Consider the following 10,149-nt stretch of genomic DNA (forward strand, 5'->3'; position numbering starts at 1 on the left):
CTAATAAGTTTGAAAAATGGTTCATTTTCTTAGAAATCTGCCAAGGTTAGGAGAAAGAACTTGGTGGGTACCTGATGAGAAGGACGGAAATGAGACAGTATTGACTATGACTTCAAACACTTGGTGTATGAAGTGGGGGTAGGCTTCTCCCACTAGGCAGAGAAGCAAGACTCTAAGAAGTTTGTTTCAAGAAGGGTGGGGTTTTGCATATTAAAATATCAATGAAAAAGAACATGAGGAACAGGAAGTAATAAGCTGACTCAGTTCCTGAGTGGATGGAGGGCACAGAATGGGGGAAAAAGACTGACCTTCAGTCAGAGGAGGCAGTGCTTTCTCACTGTGACAGAAGAGAAAGGAGATAAATGTATGTATCGATACAAATTCTGTTTTGGCAGCAGAGTATTAGGGCAATCTTGAGCTGATGCCTCATTTCCTGGTGAAGATAAGACAGTCATCTGTTGAGGGAAGGGGAGAATGAGTGGCTTCAGAAATGAGCCTTGGAAAGACGTAGGATAAAGTACTTGTTGAACTGCACAGTTCAGAAGACTTCCTGTAACGTCTGATGTAAATGAACTTAGTGGATCCTCAGAACAACCCTCTGGCAAAATTGCCAAGTGTCTTCCCATTTTAGCGATGAGTGTGGGGTGTGAGCCTGAACTAGTCACTGAAAGGAAGGGAGAACAAATTGGCACTGATTTTCCTGAGGTGACAGGAAATAAAATCACAGATGCACAAATCTAAAAGAACTATTCATCCTGGAATGATGGAAAAACAAACAAACAATACAAACATCCCTGAGGTGCCATGAAAGGGACTTGGACAAAAACTATTTGTACACTGTGTTGAAATCATCTTTATGCATCTATCGTCTGCAGAAACTTGGTATGCCTGACTCCTACTAAGAGTCTTCCACCTAATGCATGTGGCAGGCTCATGGCAAACACGTACTTAATGCTGTGTCAGGTTATGCTATTGCTTTCTAGACCTACTAAGTGCTTTATTATATTTGGGAAGCACTCTAAATTCCTCTTACTCCATGCAATATGATTTTTATCTGAGTCTTTAAATGTCTCTGCTGTTTGATTTTAATTGCATGCATGTGTTTGACTTATACTGTCTACAAATGAATGCATACATCTGCAGTAACTGAAAACTGAAGTCTGACACCAATTTATAGATTTGATGACCATGTATTTGTAAATTACAGAAAATAACTGCAGTCTATGGAACTAATGTTTAGGCAGTAGGTTAATCTAACACACAAATATTTTTGTTTTATTTACTTATGCTGAACTAATATGATGTTCTGTCTGTAATCAAGAGAGGTTAACTTAACTATCATAAAAATAATACCATCAATTTTTAGATCTGGCTCCTTCTAAAATTTAGTAACATCTTTTCTTCGCTTTCTCCTTTTAGTTTATATTTGTTCAAAAAAGACAACATTTTTACATTAGCATAACTAATGCAGAAAGTCTTCCCAATGGGTTGTTTGGAGCTCAGTGTGACCCATTTCAGAGTCTTTACCTTAGAAGCACCAAAAAAATGGTGTAGGAATTTAGCCACCTAATTTGTTGCAATTTTCTATAGAGGTAATAGAAGACTAGTAAATGGAAGTGCAATTTGGAATTACAAATTAGGGCAAAATTAAAAACAAAATATCAAAACTTTTCCTAAAGATGATCATTCTGCATTGATGAGGATGCTAACTGTGTCAACCATAGTAGCAACTTAACTTTAACCTCTGTACATCAGTTCATCCATGGCAGAGTTATAGATGTGGTTTAACTTTCATAGCATGTTAATAGTACACAGATTACATGCCAGTTTGGGAACACCTAGTAGTAAAATCATAAGCATAGAAAAAAAAATGTTGTCTGGGCTTGTAGGTAAATGGATGGAACTAGAAAATATCATCCTCAGTGAGGTGATGGAGATCCAAAATGACACACATAGTATGCACTCACTGATAAGTAGATATTAGCCAAAAAGCTCAGAATCCCTACAATGCAACTCACATACCTTATGAAGCTTAACAAGAAGGAAGGCCAAAGTATGGATGCTTCAATTCCACTCAGAGGGAGGAACAAAATGATCATGGGAGGCAGAGGGAAGGAAGGATCTTGGTAGAAGAGGGGAGAAGGAGGGAAAAGGCAGGGAGCAGGATCAGGTATGGGAAGAAGCAGGAGAGAAGTTCAGAGGGCCAGGAGAATGAATAGAAATATGTAGCAGAGGATTGTCTTATCTGGTATCAATGGGATGGGATGCGCTTGGTCCTGTGGAGGCTTCTTACCCCAGTAAAGGGGGATGCTAGAGTAGTGAGGCAGGAGTGAATGGGTATGTGAGGGAGCACCCTCTTAGAGACAAAGAGAATGGGCTGGGGTGTTTGCAGAGGGGAGACCAGGAAAGGAAACAACATTCGAAATGTAAATAAATAAAATAATAAAAATTGAAACAACAAATCTATTTAAAATATATTATTATTATTATTATTATTATTATTATTATTATTGTGTGTGTATGTATGTATGTATGTATGTATGTATGTATGTATGCATGGGACTGTGTGGATATGTGCATGTGGATGCCTACAGAGACCAGAAGTGTGTGCCCATACTTCTGGAGCTCGAGCTATAAATGGTTGAGTTATTCCACACAGGTGCTGGAAACTGAACTTGGATGCTCAGAAAATAGCCAAAAGTGCTCTTAACCATTGAGACAGTTCATCAGCCTCAAAACCTTAGATATTTTAAAAATATTAAGTTAATTTATTGTTGTATAGCATTGGTAAATGAGATATTATCTCTATTTAACAGATAAACATTTTTCCAGTTAGTTTATCCATTTATTCACTTTACATCCTGTTAAAGCCCCTCTCTCCTCCCAGTCCCACCCTCACAAGACCGTCCCTCATTCCCTGCTTTTCACTTTCCTCTGAGAAGGGGTAACCCCTCCCCCACTCCTGTACTAACCCACCCTGGCACACTAAGTCACTACAGGACTAGGCATATCCCTCTCCCACTGAGGACAGATAAGCTAGTACAATTAGGGGAACAGGATCCACAGACAGGAAACAGAGTCAGGGATACCCTCTGTTTGACTTGTTGGGGAACCTGCGTGAAGAACAAGCTACACTTCCATTAAACATGTATAGGGGCCCCATGTCCAGCCCACTCATGCCCCTTCATTTGTGGGTCAGTCTCTGGAAGACCCCAAGCATCCAGGTTAGTTGACTGTGTTGGTCCTCTTGTGGAGTCCTTATCACCTCCAGATCTCTCAGTCCTTCCCCCAGCTCTTCCATAAGACTTCCAAATTCTAACGTCTGGCTGTGGGTCTCTGCATGTGCTTCCTTCAGCTGCTTGGATGAGCCTCTTAGAATCCAGTTATGCTAGACTCCTGTCTTAAGAGATAAACTTTAATTTAATTATAGCAGCTAATGTTCTTAACTTGCTGTTATTATATTATTATATAATATAATGTAATGTAATACAATGTAATCTACTATTATAGCTGTAGGAATATTTGACCCTGTGGTTCATAGTTCATGTTTGTCCCTTAGGAAAGTTCTAGAATGCTAGATTTTTTTCCTTATCTGCACTTCTGTGTAAGAGTCACTCAAATTTAATTTTTGCTTCTCATTATTATTTTTCCAGAGCATGACCTGATCTAGGAAAAATGGTCTCTTTGAAAGGTGGATTTTGGACATTGAACTAAGAAGGAATATGTGGAATGAAATGGTATTCTGTGTCTCAGATTCTACCAATGGAATCCTATAATGAGTTGAAAACTTGGCAGGAAGAAACTTTGCTTTGGGATTTACTCTGACATGTGCAAATTTATCTGTAAGGTGAATTTTTAAATTTATTCATCATCTATTCAAGTCAAATAAGTATATCAAGATAGTGTACTGTCCATAGAATAATGCACATAAGATGGTTCTATAAATGAAAACCATAGACCATTGAAAAACCTCTCAAATTAACTTGGTGCCAACATAATGCTAAATAAAAAGAATTCACTTCCTTGGCATATAAAATGGCGTTGAATATTTTAGTTTTCACCTTAGACTTAAAAGTGGTGAATCTAAAGAGGCTAATGAATTGAACTCTTGGTTTGTCCTTGATGTTTTCCTGTAGTAAAGGAAAAATTCATTTGGGCATAACAAGCAAATAAACAAACAAACAGCACATAACTTGACTATGAGGATTAATTTTGATTTCACTTGATGTTTTATTGGAACTTATAGAGGAGAAAGTAGGGAAAAGCCTCGAAGATATGGGAATAGGGAAAAAATTCCTCAATAGAACAGCAATGGCTTGTGCTGTAAGATCGAGAATCGACAAATGGGACCTCATAAAGTTGCAAAGCTTCTGCAAGGCAAAAGACACCGTCAATAAGACAAAAAGACCACCAACAGATTGGGAAAGGATCTTTACCTATCCTAAATCAGATAGGGTACTAATATCCAATATATATATATAAAGAACTCAAGAAGGTGGACTCCAGAAAATCAAATAACCCCATGAAAAAATGGGGCTCAGAGCTGAACAAAGAATTCTCACCTGAGGAATACGAAGTGGCAGAGAAGCACCTGAAAAAATGTTCAACATCCTTAATCATCAGGGAAATGCAAATCAAAACAACCCTGAGATTCCACCTCACACCAGTCAGAATGGCTAAGATCAAAAACTCAGGTGACAGCAGATGCTGGCGAGGATGTGGAGAAAGAGGAACACTCCTCCATTGTTGGTGGGATTGCAAGCATGTACAAGCACTCTGGAAATCAGTCTGGCTTTCCTCAGAAAATTGGACATAGTACTACTGGAGGATCCTGCAATACCTCTCCTGGGCATATATCCAGAAGATGTTCCAACTGGTAAGAAGTACACATGCTCCACTATGTTCATAGAAGCCTTATTTATATTAGCCAGAAGCTGGAAAGAACCCAGATGTCCCTCAACAGAGGAATGGATACAGAAAATGTGGTACATTTACACAATGGAGTACTACTCAGCTATTAAAAAGAATGAATTTATGAAACTCCTAGGCAAATGGATGGACCTGGAGGGCATCATCCTGAGTGAGGTAACCCAATCACAAAGGAACTCACACAATATGTACTCACTGATAAGTGGATATCATCCCAGAAACTTAGGATACCCAAGATATAGGATACAATTTGCTAAACGCATGAAACTCAAAAAGAACAAAGACCAAAGTGTGGACACTTTGCCCCTTCTTAGAAGTGGGAACAAAACACCCATGGAAGGAGTTACAGAGACAAACTTTGGAGCTGTGACAAAAGGATGGATCATTTAGAGACTGCCGTATCAGGGGATCCATCCCATAATCAGCTTCCAAATGCTGACACCATTGTATACAGTAGCAAGATTTTGCTGAAAGGACCCAGATATAGCTGTCTCTTGTGAGACTATGCCGGGGCCTAGCAAACACAGAAGTGGATGCTCACAGTCAGCTATTGGATGGATCTCAGGGCCCCCAATGGAGGAGCTAGAGAAAGTACCCAAGGAGCTAAAGGGATCTGCAATCCTATAGGTGGAACAGCAATATGAATTAACCAGTACCCCCTGGAGCTTATGTCTCTACCTGAATATGAATCAGAAGATGGTCTAGTGGGCCATCAGTGGAAAGAGAGGCCCATTGGTCATGCAAACTTTATCTGCCTCAGTATAGGGGAACAACAGGGCTAAGAAGTGGGAATGGGTGGGTTGGGGAGTGGGTGGGGGAGCATGTGGGGGACTTTTGGGGTAGCATTGGAAATGTAAATGAAATAAATACCCAATAAAATAAATAAATAAAAAATCACCTGGAAGGGAATCTGGACTAAAACAAAAAACAAACAAACAAACAAAAAAACCAACCAACCAACCAAATAAACAAAAAAATCACGATTTAGGAGGCCTGAATGTGGGTGGTGCTTTCTTATAGTAGGAGGTCTTGAACTGAACAGAAAGAATGTGTCCTAGACACTAGCAGATATACATTAGTTCAGGACCCCTTAAGATGTGTTTGTAATGTGACTAGCCATTTCCCATTCCAACCCTCTTGGCTTCCCTACAATAATGGACAGTAACCTGGGATTAGCAGCCAAAGAAACTCTGTCTCTTTTAGGTGGCTTTTGTCAGGGTCTTTTAAATCACAGCCACAGGAAATAAAATTACTAGTTATCTGAAGTATTAAAATTAATCTGATTTTTTTAAAAAAGAAAATGCCTGTCAAAATAAGTATAGTTGAGAAAATCACTTTTATTTTTCCTGCTATTGCTATTCTCAAAATCTAGTACCTTAAAAAAAACAATCTCTGAAAGTGAGTGAAAATGTGCCTTATTCTTGGCAAGCTTACCAGTCTGTTTAATTTGAACCACACTCTAAACTTCAGGATATCAAATACAGTTATTTTATTGGCATCTCTTCCTAATGCTTTTTTTATGGGAGAGAACTATTACTAATCTATTACTAATTGAACCCAATAAGGAAAAGGGAAAAGATACATCAGTATGGCAAATACCAAAATATGATAGGTGGGAAGTATGGAAACTTAAGTTATTAAAGTTTAAAGAGAATAAAACTTACTAAAGTTAGAAGGAGATTTTAGAGTATAAGCACGATTTCTTTTGTTGATCAGACTTATGCTTTAACCAGCTTGAGGCCTTTGAAAATAAAGGCATAATTATGTATGCTATAATTGGAAGATATTCTTACTTTACATAAATGTTAAAGATTAGAAATACTGACCAAACCCCAATTTTATGAGACTAAGAATGTTGTGGCCAGATTTCTAATATGATTTCTGAGATGCTCTCCAAATTATTACGTTACACCATCTAGATGTGCACCAAAACGTTTTATACTTATTAGTTATTAGTGTTCCAAGAATCAAAGTGCCCTTTCAATAGGACATACTGGATCTGGGGAGAGGACACGTTTGAAATGACAAATTTGAATCTTCAGCACCCAAGGAAAAGGCTTGCCACAGCTGCAAATCCATGAAACAACAGAATTGGAGGGGTAGGGACTGCAACAGGTAGATTCTAAGGGTTCACTGGTTATCCCAAGGAAAAGAGTGAGTTCCATTGATTCAGCAAATAAAAACCTGACTTATGGAAATAAGGGTATGAGGTAGAGGTAAATATAGAAGTTTGGCTCTGGCCTCTTGCATAGGTACACACAGGCAAATTCACTTTTGCACTCACATGCATACATATTTTTTATACACACACACACACACACACACACACCACAGGAAGGGGGAGTAAAGGTAATTGATAGATTAATAGATAGAGAATAAAATTTCAAAATACTTTAGAAATCTGAGGAGATTATGATTAGTGGGAATAATTGCATAAGTCCTTAGAAGGGAGTAAACTGCTTCCCAGTAGAAATAGTATATGTAAAAGAATTTGGTAGAGGAATATTTTTCCACTGTAGGATTGAGGCGAAAGAAAGCAATGTGGCAGGGAATACTGGGAAATGAGAGTGGCTAGTAGATGATAGCCATCAAGAAGATGGGAAACTCAGCCTCATCTTTTAGAAGGAGCTAGGCTCTGCCCAGCTGAGTAAACTCTTCTCCAGGTTCCCCTGGTAAATCACAGATTGGCATTTTCGTTGTCTGTAGATCCTTTCCCAGGGACTCCAGGCAAGCTGATCCTGCATGTCTGCTCATAGTACAAGGCATAATACATGTTTGTCTTAAGCTGTCAACTTTGTGATAACTTGTTATACAACAGAAGAAAAGTAACATGAATTTTAACAAAACATTGAAAATCTCCATCTTTCCTGCTTGTTTTGATACTTTAAAAAAATTATGCTGAGAACAGAGTGGAGGTGATTTTCTACTCAAAACATCCTTTATTTTTCAATTTTATTTTTCAATTCATGTGGTCACCACTTTGGAATGTGGTTAATGAATTATTCATAGACCTCAATATGTTTGTTAAATCTATGTATCTAGAGACCCAGGAATCCTAATCACACTAGTCTCTTTGAATTTAATAGGGTGTCCATCACCTTGATTTTTTCCCCACTGGCTTTAAAAATAGTTTTCCTGAAATAAATCTTTAGACATGAATAGGAATGAATGCAACTGACAAATCAAGATTCTGTCCAAATTCAAGGTTGTCTTCAGAAGTAAAGACAGTAGACAAGGAGGCTTAGGGAGTTACTTCTAACATAAGAAGCATCTACTTTGCCTTAATAATTGTGCTTTGGACAGGAAGTGGTAGTTATGTGTAGAATTTCTTCTCTAGATTATAGCATAGGTATTTCAAATGAAATGCTAGTATCAATGACAGACTCCCAAAACCACTATGATAGCTAATCTACATTGTCAACCTAACTATATTTAGAAGACTTAGGGTCTTCATGAAGCACATCTCCAGTGAGATGATCTCCAGAGCTTCCAGGTAAATCAGAGACTGGCATTTGTTTGCTTTGACTGCAGATAATCTTGTCTCACACTCAGTAAGATGTGCCTCATTTCCAGAGAGGAATAAATGAAGTAAAAGACTTACTGTCAATATGCATGCCATCACTTCACAGGATGGGCTTCTGAGAAGTTTAGAGAAGATAAAACAGGCTGGGTTCCCTCACTCTGCTTCTCTAGTCATGGCCACAGTGGCACTCTGAAGAAGCTTCTCAACAGCACATTCCTAACACTGTGATATTCTGGGCGAAGTCTTTCTAAATCAACAAAAGTCAGTCTTTCTTCCTCCACAGTGTTTATGATAGGTGCTCTCTTCCTAATGACAAGAAAAATAACTACTACTGCCTCTGTGAAAATCTATTCACATTTTAAAGGTAACACCAAATTCTTGATACTCTTAGTTCCATCAAAATCTTCTCTCCTGTGGGTTTCTTTCTTTTTTCTCCCTTGTGCTTCTATCACATGATTGTGTTTTTCAGTAATACCTGATAAAGAGACAACTTTAAGGAGGGAATCAAGGAACCAAATGCAAGAGACTTCAGGTTGAGAACAAAACAAGGCAAAACAAAGCAACAGAACACTTTCTATCTTAAGGCCGAGGGAGGGTAGTAAGTCAGTAAATAAATAAACCTCATCAGCACATTTATTGTCCTGTTAAACTCTATGTATTCTAAGTACAATAAACCTCACATGGCAGAAATGCACTGATTTGAAATTAGGATCCCATATGATTCCAGAGTAAATGAGTTTAAAGTGGACTCAAGAAGCTGAGAATACAGCTGTACCTATATGGTATATGTACCTATATTTATGTCAGTGTAAGAGCCAAATGTTGCATAGGGAAAAGATGCATGCAATGAGTGCTGGAGGAAGCCAATGACAAGGCTACAGCAACCTTTCCCTGAGTCTTTAATTGTCCATGGAATGAGTTGTGACACAGGTGTAAACTGATGTGTACAGGGGAAGCTTAATGCAACTTGTAAGAAGGGAACAGCTGTTCAATATAAATTATTGCACAATTAGACTGGGCAGCTGAAACAGTCTTATCAGTTAGCTTGCTGAGAACTCCAAGAATCCCTCAAAATCTAATTGCCTGCCAAGTCCTGCATGGACATGATAGGGAAGAAATGAAATAGTTTCAGTCCCTGAAACAGAGCTAGCAGTGTGTGGGCCTCCAACAGTGTTGAACAGTTTCTGGGTATGAGGCTAGTTTGTGTGTATAAAATATGTATTTTACTTCATATTTCTCCCTTAGAAAATATTCTCCCTACCAAGGTTAATGACTCCATGATAATCAGAAGCAGCAAGAGTAGAATGCTGTGACCTTCGGGATAGAACTTAAGGCTGTGGGAAAGAATGCTGAAAACATGAGTTTAAAAATATATAAATTCTCAAATATGCAAAATAAAGATACAATATGAATTGTGTATGGAGCTTCAGATCTAAAGTAAATGAGGCAGCTACACTATGAAATAGCTTTCCAAAAAGATCCTAAGGAAGGAGATAAAGAGATTTAGGGGATGATCCATTGCAGGGCAAGTTTCTACCCAACCAGGTTTTATTGTTTATGCTTACAAAGGTAGCAAGATTCCTGAGTTCAAAATTAGCCTGGGACAGAAGGAATTTAGGTCCAGGCTCAGGTTTAATGGTCTTATCAGTTAGCTTGTTGAGAATTCTGAGAGCCCTTCAAAACCTAGTTTCCTGTGA

This window comes from Mus musculus, chromosome 6 (genome assembly GCF_000001635.26).
Source record: "Mus musculus strain C57BL/6J chromosome 6, GRCm38.p6 C57BL/6J".
Taxonomy (NCBI): Eukaryota; Metazoa; Chordata; class Mammalia; order Rodentia; family Muridae; genus Mus; species Mus musculus.